Source organism: Lemur catta, chromosome 3 (genome assembly GCF_020740605.2).
Source record: "Lemur catta isolate mLemCat1 chromosome 3, mLemCat1.pri, whole genome shotgun sequence".
Lineage (NCBI taxonomy): Eukaryota > Metazoa > Chordata > Mammalia > Primates > Lemuridae > Lemur > Lemur catta.
The window spans coordinates 7,331,142-7,348,410 of record NC_059130.1 but is presented as its reverse complement, the minus strand read 5'-3'; the positions used below and the strand labels follow the sequence as shown (position 1 = coordinate 7,348,410).

The following is a 17,269-nucleotide window of genomic DNA, read 5'->3' as shown; positions in this document are numbered from 1 at the left end:
TCAAATTTCAATAATACTAAATTGCTCCAACTTAGAAAAAAGTAATAACTCATTTAAACAATAGCATCTTCAGTGACAAAATTAGGCTTATTCTTACCACATTTCACTTCCAAACCATTTAATAAGTAAAAGATAATGTTGAAGATGTATAGTAGAAATCACAATGTCAGAAGAGAAGAAACGGAATAATTTTATGTATACATTATTTGCACAAATTTAGGAGGTTCATGAGAAATATTGTTACATGCATATAATGCATAGTGATCAAGTCAGAAAATTTCATGTGTCCGTCACCAAAGTATAATACATTTTTGTTAAGTATAGTTTCCCTGCTCTGCTATCAGTGAATTTAATCCTTTTGTCTTATTTATCTTACTATGTGTTTGTACCCTTTAAACCATTTCTTTTTATCTCCCTCTTCCTCCAATTCATCCTTCCCAATCTCTGTTATCTATTTTTCTACTCTCTACCTCTATGTGATCAAAGTTTTTAGCTGCCATGTATAAGTGAAAATGTGTGCTATTTGTCTTTTTGTATCTGGCTTATTTCACTTAAGATAGTGACCTCCAGTTCTAACCATTTTGGTGCAAATGACTTGATTTCATTCTTTTTAATGGCTGTATAGCATTCCACTGTGTACATATACATTTTCTTTATTTATTAATAAAATTAACACTCACATTCTGTAAATATAACTTTGTTCACCAATGTAATTCCCGAGATTAAAAGAAGTAAACTGCCCCTATCCTTACCATTGCTAGCTTTGCCTTTCCCTAGGTGTTGCTGAAAATGTCAGACTCAAATCATGAAAGTAGCAAGAAGAATTTCTCTGAAGAGGAAGTAGATGATGAGGAATGTGTGATTTTGACATTGGTTCCAGTTAAGGACGAGTCAAATATAGAACAACAAATGGAATCCACTGCTTCTTTAACTTCTGATGTCAAAGGGAACAAGCCTGAGAAACACAATGAAGTTCACCTACTTCCAACAAATGAACAATTCAAAGCTCCCCCAAAAGCTAGATGTAAAACACCGATTCTTCCCTTGCCAATCATTTTGCCTCCCATTAATAATGTATGTCAAGACACTTGCAGAACTGGTGCCAACAACTCAATTTGAGTACTGATGACAAGGAAATAGAAGTTTTTCTGGGGCTTCAGCAGCTTGCTTACCCTGAACAGAAACATGATATTCCTGAAACATCAAAGGAGGCCAGATTACGGTCATATTTAAGGAATCACAAGACAGAGACCAAGAGAGCAAGGCTTCAGGAAAGTTGCAGGTTAAGTGAGAAAGCAGAAGAGACTGATGTGGTTGAAATGATATTGTCACCTCAGGAATCTTCATTGGCATCCTGGGGAAGGATTTCTGCAAGAGCTGTTCAGCCTAAGGTTGTGAATCCATGTTCCATTCCTGCTTCTGTTGAGGCCTTTCTGATGGTGTCAGGTGGTGTGTAGTCCACGGCAGCTCTCTCAGCAGACACAAAGGGTTGGGTTCACCTGCAGTTTGATGCAGGTCAGGCCTGGGTGCCTGCCACTCCCAGGAGGATGATTTCTCTCTGCCTGTTACCAGCCTGCCATTTCCCATCCCCGGGCCTAGAAGACAAGTATGTTATGCCCTGACTGTGCTAAGAGGAATAAGACGATAATGAAAACATTAATGACAATAGCGAAGCAGCAGCTACCTGGTTTGAACATAATGTAGAACACCAGAATATGCCACCTCAAAGTATTAAATGGATGTACTTTAAGAACGTGTAACCTAATATGACAGAATGGAAGAAGAGATCATTTGAAGGAATCTTTGTGATTTACAAAACAGATTCAAGTGACTAGGACTCCACAGTGAAGACAGTTGACTGGGTCTCAGCCCTATCAAAAGAGACTCTTTTTTGGGTCCTGAAAAGCTACTGAAATAAAGTCACAGCAATTAAAAAAAAAGAAAGAAAAAAAAGAAAAAAAAGAAAAACAACAACAGCAAAAAAAACAAAAAAACAAAAAAACAATGTAATTCCCTTTTCAGAATATCATAAATATAAAGTGAGATCCTTGGCTAAATGCAAGTTATAAAACATTTTTAGTTCTGGAATTTCATTTTGGACACATTAATATTCCACATTCTTATATATAGCCACTTATTTCTTTCAACTTTCTCTATATGCCTCTCCTAACTTCCGGTTTGGAGTGAGGAATTGGATATTCCTGTTTCGGATTGCTTTGGCATTGCTCTCTGGCAACACTGTTTTCAATGTTATTTTTTGCAATGATTTAAATAGGTAACTCCTCAGGAATAGAGGAAGAAAACACATGCACACACACACACACACACACACATAAAAATAAGCAATAAAATAAGGAATTTCATTCCTAGTATCCCATTGTATGAGAAAAGCCTTCTTCAAATTCTCAGAAGAAAATTATAAAGCCTATTTCTAGGCAAGAAAATAAATAGAATAATGAATGAAGTATTGTGTTTCAGATCTAGAACACCACCACCATATGTGACATGTTGGTTGGACTTAAGTTGAATAAACAGAAACAAAGGAATCATGTCTATGGTCAGAATATGTAATTCAGAAACTCCAGGCATAAATTAAGGGATTCATGAAACTGATAAAGATGTTTCAAATCAAGACTTTGGTAAGAAAAGAAAAGTTCAATACCAAGGGTTTGACCTCAGACCGTCTTTCCCAAAGGGAACATTCTTGTACTAGCTAAACCGATTCATGAACAGTCCATTATATATGCTATTTTTTTTTCTATTTCCCTTGCGACTTAGCCTTTGTACATGTTTTTCCTTCTTTCTGGAAGAACTTCTTTCTTCTTCAGCCTACAACCTGTACGCTTGTCCCTGCATTCCCTACTCCTAGCTCAGGCAAGTAATACCTCTATTCCTTCAGTTATGTCGTTTACAAGTTATATCTAGGAAGCACTCCAAGACAATATCTTTATCTAAGATTACTTGTGATATTTTCCTATGTTACTTTAAAAATTCTCAGTATTTATACCAAAATTACACTTTTTTCCTGTCTCAAAAATTCCTTTTTTATCCAATAAATGTGTGCTCCTGATCTATGCTGTGATTATATCATATTCTATGGTGACTGTCACATAGGTACTAAATAATTTTTATATTTTTTGGAAGAGTAAATATGTTCTAAGAGGAAACAATTTTGTGGCTTTGAAGATTTTTGAATAAGAATATCTAATTTGTTTGTTATCCTTAGCAAAATAAAAGAAATACAAAATAAGGGCACTATAATATTAGTTTTAAAATAACTACCACTTGAAAAACTCAAAGCTTTTAATGCATTTTTAATGTGTAATCCCTACAAGCTATGTTGTCAATACAAAAGATATGATTTTTTTTTGATAAGAGAAAACCATGACTATTACCCAGTTGAATCCCTGACAGGTATACGGATATTAAAATATTATACATATAAACATTCAAATTAAATCCTAAGATTGAGAAAAGCATAGCTTATCTAATGGTTAGTTTATTGCCTATGTCATTCTAAAAGCTATTGAGAATGATTATAACCTTTATTATAAATCTACCTAGAATTATGTATCTGATGTTTGCATTTCATGGTGTAGGTTTTAACAGTAAAAGACACTTATGGAGTATTTAAGAGATCCAGTGCACAAAAGGACTCACCATAACAGGGTAAATTCCATACCCCAAAGAAGCATTACATAAAAGCAAGTAGATATAATTAGCTCTGACATCACCAATTTCACATGACCTACATTTTAGAAGTACCTCAGTGGGTAACATGCTTTGAAGACAAAGATTATATTTCCTAAAAAGCTACCATGGCAACTGATTTTCTACTAGGCAGAATAGATTTTATATATTCACAAAGCGTGTTTTCTAAAGAGTATCCAGTTTTTAAAAATTACAATCCAGTTTATCATCGTGTTATCTGAGATGTAAACAGATGTATCCATACAGTTGTACTGACAAAACTATTGAGGTATAAAATAGTAAAATGCTTTGCCTACATTTGTGAAATTTGGTGAAAAGAGTCAACTCCATATTTCAAGTTTACTCACTAAAAAGTGTTCTTTGTATGTGCATGTGAAAAGTGTCAAGCTTCATGTAACAGAAACACGAAGAGTGGTTATATAGAGCTTCTGTCTTCAGGTGTTTTCGTGGGATCAAGCAGGCTAATATTCCACTCCATAGAGCAAGGATTGTTACTAAATTAATCCAAGTGACTTATTTTTAATGCAGTTTTAAATGCTACTATTTTGGACCTAATTGATAACATATACAACTGAATAGAAGTTTCAAATATCTCTTGAATAATTCAAAAATTAAAAGGTGTATGTGCTTTTAAAATGAATATACTTATTTTTATACATGAGAAAAATAAAGACCTTGAGTTCTAATCTCTTAAATACAGTGTCTCCTGATTCTCATTTACAGAAACTCTTCAGTTTGTAGAAAAATTTCTTGACACATTTCTTCATAGAAAGATCACAAATTGACCAGATGGACAAATGTTAAGGTAATATTTTTTTTTGTTTTTTTTTGTTTTTTTTTTTTACTCAAGAAATTGAGCCACAAGAAAAAGAATTAGAAAGCTAACATAAACATGCAAATTTCTTTCTTTTCTTGAGAAGATCAGGTTTGAGTTCCTTTTATTGGGAATACATTCTCTAGTTTATAATCTACTGTTTCTCTTGCATGGAAAGTGATTGTTATTGCTCATTTATTACAGTTTCACTATTTTGTTTCTTATAGAAGAAAAACATATTTTTATCTTATTATCTCTACTAAGAGCTGAAAAACAAAAGAGAGTCAAAGAAGGCTATAGTTTTAAGTAATTGATACAAAATATTTCTTAAGGAAAGTGAAAAAATTTGCCATGTGTTTATTTTGGGAAATGTTGAGTGGGTATCTTGGGGTATGGTGAGGAGGTGGAAAATGAAAAGATGAAGTAATTTCTTGTGTATATTATTACAAAAATAAGATTACAAAGAGTTTTTCTTAAAAGTTTAACAAAACAAATGTATCATATGTAAAATTAAATTAAACAAAGAAAAAAATCAATCGTGTTAAACATTAGATCAGTCTTGTAAAGTGTAATCTCAAAAAAATTTTATAGGCTGCTGAAAAATATTCTTAGAAATAAAGAAAATCACAGATAATAGTAATAAAATCCAGACAATATAGATAATAATTATAGGCATGGAATTATATAGATAATTAATATATCCAAAGAAGAGAATAAAGCACATTGAACAGAAAGATTTAAAATGATATTACAAAAAAATAAAGTTTCTACATAGAAGATCTGTTTATGAAAACCCACAACCACAAAATTAAATAAAAGTAGTCTTTAACAAGCATATATCTAAGAATGCACCTGTTGGATGAGAATTACAAAAGTTTTGATACAAAAGTAAATCTAAGAAGCAATTAATTATGAGTGTCTGTATATGACTTCATTTAAATATGTTAAAAACTTAAAAAAATACACACAAATTATAGTCTGTAAAAATAATTAACAATAACAAACTGTTGGCTCAAATTAGAAAATTAGATATATGAGAGTTGGAAAAAGGTGACACTTGGCTGCCTTCTTTATTAACAGAGCTGAGATGCAGAAAGTGATTCTGCCCAGGAAGAGTAAAGCATAATTTTTAGAAAAAAACCTAAGTATTTTCAGCATTTGACAAGAACCAGGAATCACACATTTTCAATTTATATTAATATTATTCCACACAAATAGTTTAAGCCCCTTCTGTATGCCAGAAACTCCTCTAAATTCTCTTGATATTGTGATAAAGACTCTCTCTTTCTCTCTCTCCCTATATATATATATGTATATATATATGTGTGTGTATGTATATATATGTGTGTGCATATATATATATACACAACACACACATATATGTATATACACACACTGGGTAAGGGGTAAGTTTTGAGCAATGAGGTTCAAATCAAGGGCCATGCTCATGGCTCTAACAATTGGAAGCATAAAAAAGAAAATCAAAACAAATCCAGCTTAAGGTTATTGAAAGGAGCAGCATATTACATCGAGGGATCGTCGGGGAGGGGAGACAGAGAGAGAGAGAGAGAGAGAGAGAGAGGGAGAGGATGAGGATGTATAGTTGTATGGTTGATGGGGATATGGAGAACAGACATATGTCTTATTGAAGTAAGCTCAAGAGAAAAACAAAAGAGGTAGTGATAGTAGACACAGGCATCTCATATGGAGATTTAATTTTCCTGTAAAATGAGCAGAAAAATGTAGTACTTGGAGGGGACTGTAATGCTTTGTTACTTATTTGTTTAAATTTTCAATAGGAGCAATATTGAAGCATACTGTTATGGCAATAAAATAAGCCAGTCATAAGAGTAAAAATGGTGATGCAGGACAGAGTAGGGATTAACACAGCAATGAAAACCTGTGAAGTGAAGTTCATGGATCCATCGCACAAGTGGAGAACGTGACCTTAAATAATAGAATTAGGAACAATGTATATTAACAAAAACAAAGCCAAAGCATACCTTACACGTAGAGATTCACATAAATCAATTATAAAGCCCTACCTCCATTAACATGGCCCATCAGTAGCAGCATTGAAATTTCTGAGAAAATCTCGACTGTCTTCTAGAGCCAGTTGGAAAGGTCATATAATTCTAACATAGCTTAGTAAACTGTTGTTACTGTAGTTCATAATGAAGGGAAGATTTTTATAGTTGGGCTATCAACCCCCAAGTTAATTTGTATATATAGCATTGATATTCTAATTAATGGTTGTGCATGTTGTATAAATACTTGAAAGTAATTTCTATTTCAACTGAAATGATGGAGAAAAATGTTGAAAACGTATAAATGACAAAAGTGAAAACAAAAAGAAGGAAAAGATTAAAAAGAAAATGTTATTAAGATTATAAATGTGAAAAAATAAATCAATTAAAAATACAAATGAGACAACCATGTCTATTCAAAAAATGTCAGAGTTAAGAATCAGTTATTTTAGAATTCAAATACACTATAAAGTTGTTGAAAAATAAAATAACTTTAAAAATTTAAATTAAAGGATGGTCAAATATATATGAAACAAGTCACAAATAAACAGAGCCTTTTGTCTTAGAAATAGTTTATTTGCAAGAAACAGAATCCACATCCACTCAAATCAGTTTTTAAAAGAGATGTGGAATAATGGCACTAATACAATGACATGCTATTAATGTTTTTAAAATATATAATGTTTTAAAAATTGATTTGTGGAAAAATAAAATTGCTAAAAAGTAACAAACAAAAAAGAGTCACATCACAAATTGTGTGTGAAATTATATATATATATATTATATATATCACATATATAACCATGAGATGAAAATTAAAATAATTAGAAAATAATTATTTCTGTAAACAAATATGTGATAGGAAATTTGAAAATCAGTATACATTTTTTAAGGGAATCCTAAATCACAAGAAGTAATATAAAACCTAAATTAATGAATAATCATGTGATAACATGAAGTTTGTCAAATGTTAACCCCACTAAAGCACACTGGGTCATCATCTATAGAAGTATGTTTATTTAAAAATTCAAAAATATTAATAATATCTATATTTACCTAATCATTTCAATGTGTAAGAAGGAAGAAAAATCCCCCAATTAATTTTAGAATATTAGCAAAAATTTTACATCAAAACTCAGCTACGAGAACAATTTCAAAACTCATTCTCTGTATATGTTTAATTTTTATGGTGATGTGGATAAATTTATCTTTTGTTTTGCTTTGCTTTATATTAGCCAACTCCCCGGATCCTGTTTTATTTGTTTTTAACACTACTAAACTAAAGGGCTTTTGGAGCAGGGTTGGTCCAAACTCTCCTACTGGTTCCACCAAGGGGCAGGAACTGAGCTGCTTTCCCCCCGGTGGAGGTAGAGACGGCACTACCTCCCCATTTGTAGGGCCCTCTTCAGGCTTCTCTGGGTGTGGGGGCAGCTTGGAACAGGCAGGAACCTGAGGAGGATCTCTTAACACAATAGTCTTACTTGCCTCTGAACACCCCTTGCATCATAGAGCATTTTCCTGTCAATAAAAAAAAATAATAACCTGTACGTATGATATTTCAGCCCATTTTCCTTCACCTTTTGCAAAAGAGGTGCGATTGTAAGATGGTGGGGTGATTTAGAGTCCCATGTGGCAGCCACTGTTCTCCGCTGTCCAGCTTGTACTGTGGCCAGGCAGTTGTACAGAAGAAGATTAAACATTTCTTCTTCAGAGTGTCTGGATCAAACTTGTCTGAGTTTGAGAGAATGCACTCCAAAGGGGTGTTAGGAAGGATTTGTGATCTCTGTGCACTCATCTAGAAAGTAAAGTGGGAAAAAAGTGAGAGGAAAGGGAGAGACTTTGCCAGCTGGGTTCTGTTAGAGCTGGGTGTCCCCAGGTAATGACCCAGGCCATTTGGCTGAGAAACCATCCGGACATCTCCTTTCTGAGTTGTAGGAAGAAGGGCTGTACACAACCCCTCAAACCTAAGAGCCTCTCATTTTTTTAAGTGCCAAGAAAACAATATGTGTTGGTGTAATGGCCTGGTCATTTGTAAAAGTACTGGCACGAGCGATTGGGTGGCCAGCTATGATAAGGAAGGAGCTTCCTGGGATGGAGAGAAAGAAGCAACGTGAAGGTGAAGGAGAAAGGCCTGATAAAACCTGGGGTGTAAGTCTATAGCTGTGCCCATGTGAGAGAGACATGGAGGGGATAGATCCAGAAGTGATGCCTCAAGTTAACCCAGGCCAGTTCATGTACAGGCATGTCCATGGGCTGTATAAACCCTCGGGTCCATGGAGAACCCTAACAAAGCAGGCACTTGCCAAGTCCCACTTTCCTTATTACCAGGTATGTTAGTTCACTCCAAGCAAGTGAGCCAGGCACTAGATGGCTTAATGCCAACAAAACCAGGGGGAGGAAACACTGTTTATCCTTCACCTAGGAAGGGGCCATAAGCACCCATCAGATCAGAAAGAAAGTACATTGTCAAAAGCAACGCGAAGCTTGGAAGCACAAGAGTTATGGCGCACAGCCATCTTCCCTAAGGTGAAATAAAATGAAAGACGGCTCCCATACCATGAGTGAGGCATCCCCAAACTCCTTATCACACACCTGGGTTTAGCTGAGAACTCGACTGTGCAGTCTGAGAAATAGGGAGGGTGAAAAAGCAAAAGCAAGCACCAGCACCCCCTGGAGCACTGGCTGCAAGGCAGGAAGATCCGAAGCAAGAGTGTTTTCATGGAAAAGGTGAGCTGGCTTACCTGGGCAGAGTGATCCGAGTCATGGCACCCAGATGTCGTGACCGCAATCTGCTGTCGGTTCTTGGTGTGCTCTTGGCCCAAGAATGACCAGACACGCCAAAAGCAAGGTAAGAACAAAATGAAGTTTATTGAGGAAAGGCAAGATAGGTTCATACAGCAAGAGCAAGATGTGTTTGCCACCGATGAGGAACAGGCCCCTGTCATAACAAGAAGCTCCTGGTTATGGTCTGGGGTCCTGTTTTTATGTTGTCTGGATTGGGGCCTCCTGCCGGTTCAAATATCACCATTGAACCACTTTTAATTAATGACATGATAATTAGCCTTAGGTTACTCTAGGTCATTTCCAGGCCCTATTGTGCCTGGGGTCTCTGGCCCAGCTAGGGAATTCTCTGCATTCTTTTGCATATTAGCAGGATGTTCCTCCTTCCCACAGGGGTGGCAATTGCTGGAGGCAGCACCAAGGCTGGGCACTGGCCTTTGTCCCTAGGAGAGCCTATCTACCTAATGCATGTATAGATTTACATATATTTGAGAGAGATGTTTCTACTTTCACAACATATTAATATTGTCAATACATTAACAGTATAGAGACGTTATATATAGAAGCCTTGCAGATGTAGACCTCTTTCAAAATACAAATTGACTTAATAGATTATACGTCCTCACATTCATCAAATGAAATAGGAGCAAGTAATCACATACTGGTTTTGAATATTGATATTTCCAAAGCCTTGGGTAGTGAGATTCAATAAATGCTGTTGTGTGATATTCACATAACATGATACAGAATCTGGGACAAGCATAGTATATGGGAAAAGAGAAGATAAAATTCTGTAACCTTAGGAAAAGGAGACTTAAAAATGGCAAAAGCAAAAATTCTATAAGATGAGAGAACAATTTTTTCTATACAGTCCTCTACTTAAACTATTTGCTACATGTTTATTATGTGCCAGTCACAGGGCACTGATTATGTTATTCTCAGGTAGAGCCCATCATATGTGCTATGAACACACTCTTGAGAAGAAACACTACGTTAGCAGCACTCCTTGTAAATCAAAGATATTAGCTCACACAATTACATTTTCCATCAAATGTGATTTTAAAGTGTTTAAAATAGAAGATATAAATATTAAAAATAAATAAAATGAATTACTAAGATGCGCATATTATCTGACAATTACAGAGTAATAGGTAAATAAAATAAGTAAATTGCAATTAATTAGAATCCTATCATAAAATGCCTTGAGAAAAACAATATAAAATATTATATTCAAATAGTCACTAGAAATACTAAATTACATTCAAAATTAAACTTACTAAGAACTCTCCAGAAGCAGAATATAAAAAAGATTAAGCTAACTAGGAATATTTTTTTAAAAACTGAATAAATGATATGATATGGCAAGAGCCAAGACAGGAATTGTAAAAATGACCATCCTTTATGTTAATAATTTAGAGACCTAATTCAATTAGGCACAAAGCCTGTGGGATTTTTTTATAATGTGATAAAATGGCCTCAAAGAATATCTGGAGTAATAAAGATGTAAAATCAGCCAGAAAAAAATAATTTTAAAAATGTTTTACTTCAATATAATATACCAAGTGAAAAGCTCAGGTATCATGTGTACCCCACATTTCTCTCACACACATTTTTAATCAATTTTTTTTTTATTTCAGCATATTACAGGGGCACAAATGTTTAGGTTACATATATTGTCCTTGCCCCACCTGAGTCAGAGCTTCAAGCATGTCCATCCCCCAGATGGTGCTCACCAAACCCATTAGGTGTGAATATAACCATCTCCTCCTTCTCTCTTCCACACATCTGATAAAGGGTTGATAACCAGAATCTATATATAACTGAGAAAAATCAGCAAGAAAAAAAATCACACAACTTCATTAAAAAGTGGGCAAAGGACATGCACAGAAACTTTTCAAAAGTAGACAGACTAATGGGCAACAAACATATGAAAAAATGTTCAACATCTCTAATCGTCAAGGAAATGCAAATCAAAACCACAATGAGATATCACTTATCTCTGATGAGAATGGCTTTTATCAAAAAGTCCCAAAACAATAAATGTTGGCGTGGATGCAGAGAGAGAGGAACACTCATACACTGCTGGTGGGACTGCAAACTAGTACAAGCTATGTGGAAAGTAATATGGAGATACCTCAAAGAGCTAAAAGTAGAACTACGCACATTTATTTTTTAACATATTTTTTTCTCAGTTGTTTCCACTGGAAATTTTTTTATTGCTCTGTCCTCCATGTAATCAATCTTAGCTTCTTTTGTGGCCCCTATGCTGTTAAACAAATCATTGGCTGCTTCATTTCAAATGCAATGTTTATTTTTTAAAGTTTTTTTCAATTTCTTGAATAAAATCATTGTTTTTTAAATAGATTATAGTTCAATGAAGAATTTTCCAGTCCTCTTCTCTATTTTGCCACTCTCTCACTTTCTTGAAAGTATGTATCACAATAATTTTAAGGTCCTTATCTGCTGTCTCCAGACAAGGACCCTAAAGTTACTAAAATTCCTTCTTTTGCCTTTATTTTTTTCTTTGGTTATTGGTCAAATAGTCTGCCATCTTTGTATGTATAATAATTTTTTAATTGTATGCTAACACGTATAAAATGTGTTATTGTATTTTAACATTGTGTGAACATATATTCTGTCCTACCAGAAACAGTGTTCCCCCTTTTCTGTAAGGTAATAAAGAGCCAAATCCTCAATCCTGGCAAGGATTGAGCTGCATCAGGCCTGGGTTGCAGTTTTAGCAACTTTCTGTCTTTGTTATTTAACCCTTGTTTCTAGGGTCTGCTCAAGGTCTTTCCTTAAAATATGAGAGATTTAATTCTATCCTTAACCAGTGGTCCTACGTTGTTTCAAAATCTGACAAATATCTTAAGATGGAGACTTGCCATGTTTTTGAGCTGGCACCTACTCTGACAGGTCTGTTTTTCCAATTATCACTAGATAACAGGTGATTTTACTGGATATGCCTTTTTGAAGCTTTTGGCTTAACGCCCTTTCCTTCCAAATAGGCCCTGGACTCAGTAAATGTTCTTTGGGAAAAACTCTCATATCCTCACAGGGAAGAAAACAAACAGCCAGATATTATGAGCTTACATCAAAACAGTTCTTTCCTCTCCAGAATTTTGATCATCTTCTCCTCATTGTTTATACAATCAATGCTCCCTGATGCCTTTCATAAAATAATTTTTGTAACTAATCTAGATAGTTTTTCCTACTTGTGACATCAGGAGTTTCAGCCTGCTATATATAATACACAGTATTTTACTGAGAAAGGGCACTCACTTCCCTTAAAGACCAAATGCAGTAATAACAGACTCCACGCTAATTAATTACTAGTTAATTAGTTCTTTCTCATTAAGAAAAGATTATAGATTTTATAAGTTCATATTGCCTTGGTTTGTTTATTATTTAGTTCTTTCCTCAACATTAAATCTTTCTGCAGGGTATTGCTGTGATCTTCAGAAAAACCACTGCTCATATGTTGTATTTCTGTCAGATCCTAGGCTGATGTCACCCTACTTCTACAAATTTTTGTCCCATTTGAGACATAGGCCCTTTTTAAACCCCAAATATAATGAAGCAAAAGTACTAGAGTTTAGAATTAGAATTAGAATTACAATTCAATGATGTTTGAGATTTGAGTTTAACATAAACTATGACAAAGCAAAAATAAAATTTGAACATGCCTAGACATAACCATTTCCAGGATCCATACATTAACCTTTTACATGTTATTTCTCAAAATATTTTTCTTCTCTTTCCTATCTTTGCTTTTTTTCTAACATGTTCATTTTGATCATATCTCAACTTCTTAGAGTCTAATACCTACTCCAGTGTGTTAGGCTTAGTGAGAGTTTATTTTCCTTCCCATTAACTGTTTAATCCCATTTTCCTGACAAACATATTTTCCTTGAGATATTTCTTTAGCCACAACAATTTTCATTATTAGGCACAAAAGATTAATTTTCCCTGTCTTGAAACTCCCCATTCTAGCACAAGTTTCCATTTTTACTGTGGCATAATAAAACTTATAATTCAAATGTTCCACAGAGATGGATTATTATATAATAAAAAGAAAATTCATAAATCATACTTAGAAAGTGGAAGACTGATGCGATTCCCAATATCCTCAGATCTAGCTACTCCTTGTATTAATATATAAGACTTTGTTCTAACTACCCTATTAGTTTGTGTTTCTTAGGGTGGAATTAGGTTTGAAGGATACAATTGTTTTGTCAATAAAAATTAATACAATATAATATTTTCCAAAAGCTTTTGTTAGTATTTACATTTTCACAGAAGAACGTGAGGTCACCCATCCAACATACAAGCAACAATATTGAGTATTATAATACTTTTTAACTTAATTTGGAAAATTATATTTGCTATTTTTTATTATAATTTTATTTTCTTTGACTACAGTTGAGGTAAATGCATTAATATATTTGTTAGAAATTTGTTATTCCTCTATGATTTTGTATGCATTTTGGGGTATTCAGCATAGGAGCCATGCTAAGGAACTGCCTGTAGCTGTTTCCTTGACAACAGCCAATGGAATGGGCAGGCAGTTGGAGGCCATTCCCATTACTGGGAAGTATGTCACTAACTAAGTGCTCTTTCTCAGTATCTAGCCATATAACAATTTTATATTCCTGAATGACTTTGTACATCTAAAGTTTTTTTTAAGATATCTCTTATGTATGACATAATTGTCTGTATTTCCAGTAAACAATGAGTTATTAAGGTTTACTGAGTTAAAGATGTTAATGAATATCAGACTCTTAATTATCCAGTGCCTTTACTCAACTCACTCTACTTGTTCTTTACTTTGGAAAAAGCAAAAATAATATAATTGTCTCATTTCATTGTAATAAAAAACATAATTGTCTGATTTCATCTTCATAGAAAATTTAAGGGAAAGACATTATAGTTGAGAAAACAAACACATAAATTTAATAATGTATCCACAGTAAAGCAGCTAGTAAATATCAAAACTAGAATTCAAATACAGCTTTGTATGATTCTGGATTTAAAATTCATGCCCCTAATAATGCTAATGTACTACCCATTAATAGCAAAAAATTATGTCCTTTTGTCATAGTAAAAATCTAGAGATGAATCCATTGTGATGAGCCTTGTGCCATATGCTATAATCTATGTTTCTCCCATATATTATACACAAAGCACTGGAGGACAAGACTATTTGTTATTTATTTTGTGCATCTCAAATATTAACTCTATTTGTTATATTAGTTGATGGCTTAATGGATGAATGGATTAACATCTCAGGGACACCTTTGATATTTCAATTGCAGTTCAATATGAAAAAACAGAGAGATTTTAAAGTAGCTATAATGCGGGGGAGCCGTGTGGGGGGTGTAGTTTGGACAGTTAGTACCAATAGAGGTAAAAAAAACTCCTCTGAGGGAAAATGGAAGGAAAGGTGAAGACAGACTAAGAATTTAACTGTAACACTGATTATAAAAACTGAACTTTTACTCAGCTCTATAAGTCCACACGAGAAATCATGTATCCTAAAGTAAAAGTGAGTAAAATTTCAGCCTTCTAAAAATGGGTCAGAACATATTATATATAAAATCTAGAAGAAATTTCCATGAAAATAATTAATAATGATTGGTTTTACAGTTCTGCAACACTTCTGTCTCATTGGATGAACAGATCAAACAAACAGATGGCAAACACAGGTCAAATGGTGAGCTGGTTCAGGATCGATCTGCTATTTTTTATGTAAAAGTTTTTTTTAAAATATGCAGAACTTTCACTATTAATAGTGTTACCTCAACAATACCTTTTATGAGTATGAATAATTATAATCCTTGGAGAATTGTTACCATTACTATTTTTTGCAACTATTATTTGTTACTACTAAGAGTTGTCTATGTCTAACTCACTAGCAGAGATTTATATGTTGCTTTGTACTCCTTTTTGTTTAACCAGAGAAAAGGGGCATGGTTTGCCTGAGGAAACTGGCTAATAAATCTGCACGCTCAAAATTTTTAAATTTTATTAATGCAATTGGCAAATAATTAGTGATCAGTTGGTACAGACAATGTCATTCTTTCCATGTCTTATAATGCAAACTTATTTTGGAAATAACATTTGTTAGACTATAAAACCATGGGTTGAAATGAAAATACTTTATATTCTAAGTAATGCAAGAGAATGGGGGATCAGAACTGATTGAGACTTGTTTTTTCAGGTGGTATCAATAAATTTACTTTTAAAGAAAATAAAATTTGTTTCCATTTGCACTTCCCTAGGACATTTTAAAATGAATTGTCTAAGAAGAGTAATACTGAATTAATATGAATAAAATACCTGAAAACTAAAAAACCAGTAGGTTAAAATTGCTTTTATCTTATTTGCCATCATTAGTTTAAGAGCTAATTTTTGTCTGTAACTTCTCTCTGAATTACTGGAGTATATGTGACCTTACATAAAAATCTTACAAAAGTTCAGTACCATTCTGTTAAAATCAAGTGGCACTTTCTATTTTTTCTTTTGCAGGGGAAAAGAGTCAAGTACTCTAGTGGTTTTAAATGAGTGAAACAGCAATTTCCATGGTTTAAAGGACTACTGTAGCTAAGAAAAAAGGGGGAAAAAGATTGTTTCTAAATAAAATAAAAAGTAAAATTAAAATCTGTAGCTATTTTTAAGTTATATTTTGAAAAATGTCCTCAGAAAACAATTTTTCAAATATTGTCACATATGACTATTTCATACCTTATAATACAGCGCAAAAATATTTTTATAGAATGAAAAGCCTTTGTCCAATTTTGTTTCTCACTAAGAAATAGAATTTATGTTATCCAAGTAGGCATTTCTGAATAAATGAGGCAAGCAAAAATTTCTACCATTATTTCACATCCTGACCACCACCACCACCACCACCATTTGAGCAAGGTAGGATAATGGAGAGGGAACTGATCCTGAATTGATTCTTAAGTTTGTAACTAATAGATACATGAAGTTAGGTTAGTAATTTACACTCATTGACTTTGTCCTCCTTTGTCTTTTATTAGGTGAGCATAAAATAATGCCTGTTCTGTCATTATCACAAAGAAGCTGATGTGGTCTGTGACCAGATTGGCCAATAAATTTTTGAAGACTGAATAAATATGTCAATTTTAGGGTTAAATATCTAATACTGTTTTGGGACAGCTATGATGGGCCATATAAAAGCAAATCAGAGTAAAAGTGTATGTATTAAGAAAAATATGGTACCACATTGAGCCAAAATGATATAAAGTCTGACCCAGTTGAAGCGAGCTACACTTAAAATTCTTCTCAGTTTGTTAAATTGAGAATATTTAAAAAGATTTCTTTTTATTTCAACCAAAAATTCTCTGAATAAACAAGTCCTAATAAAAATCTATAAATAACTGGGATTTATTTCAATACTTGAATTTGGGAGAAAATGATACATGATAAACTAAGGCATTAAAGGGATTTTATCTGATAAAATTAATTCCACCATATATCTTGAACAGAGACTGGTTTTATGCTGATATTGCCTTCAAGTAAAAAGAATAATACTATTCATCATAAAATTATTATCTATTAAACATCAATTTGTCAAAAAAATCTTCTTTTATTACCTCTGTTAGTCAGAAGTTAATTATTTCATTAATTATTATTTTTTAAAGATGAGGAAATGTATACTCAAGAAGGAGAAGGAACTGATCTAGGATCACACAGCTACTAATGGGGAGATGGCCCAGATCTGTCAGAGTCTCAAATGCATGTACTCTTTCAAATACAATCAGTTCTTACTTTGGGAATTTGGGCATTCAAAATAATAGCCTAAAGTATCCTGAATCACCTAGGAAAATAATCGATTTCATTCAATAAGCTGTACTTACCAAGATTTCAGATGTTTCATTGACATTATAAAGACTTGTAGCAGCAAGATGTT

At 33.5% G+C, this 17,269-nt stretch overlaps 1 pseudogene; it reads left to right on the top strand.

Moving 5' to 3' along the window:
• Positions 1–789: 789 nt before the first annotated feature.
• Positions 790–1,704, top strand: LOC123634570 (annotated as a pseudogene).
• The last annotated feature ends 15,565 nt before the right edge of the window (positions 1,705–17,269 follow it).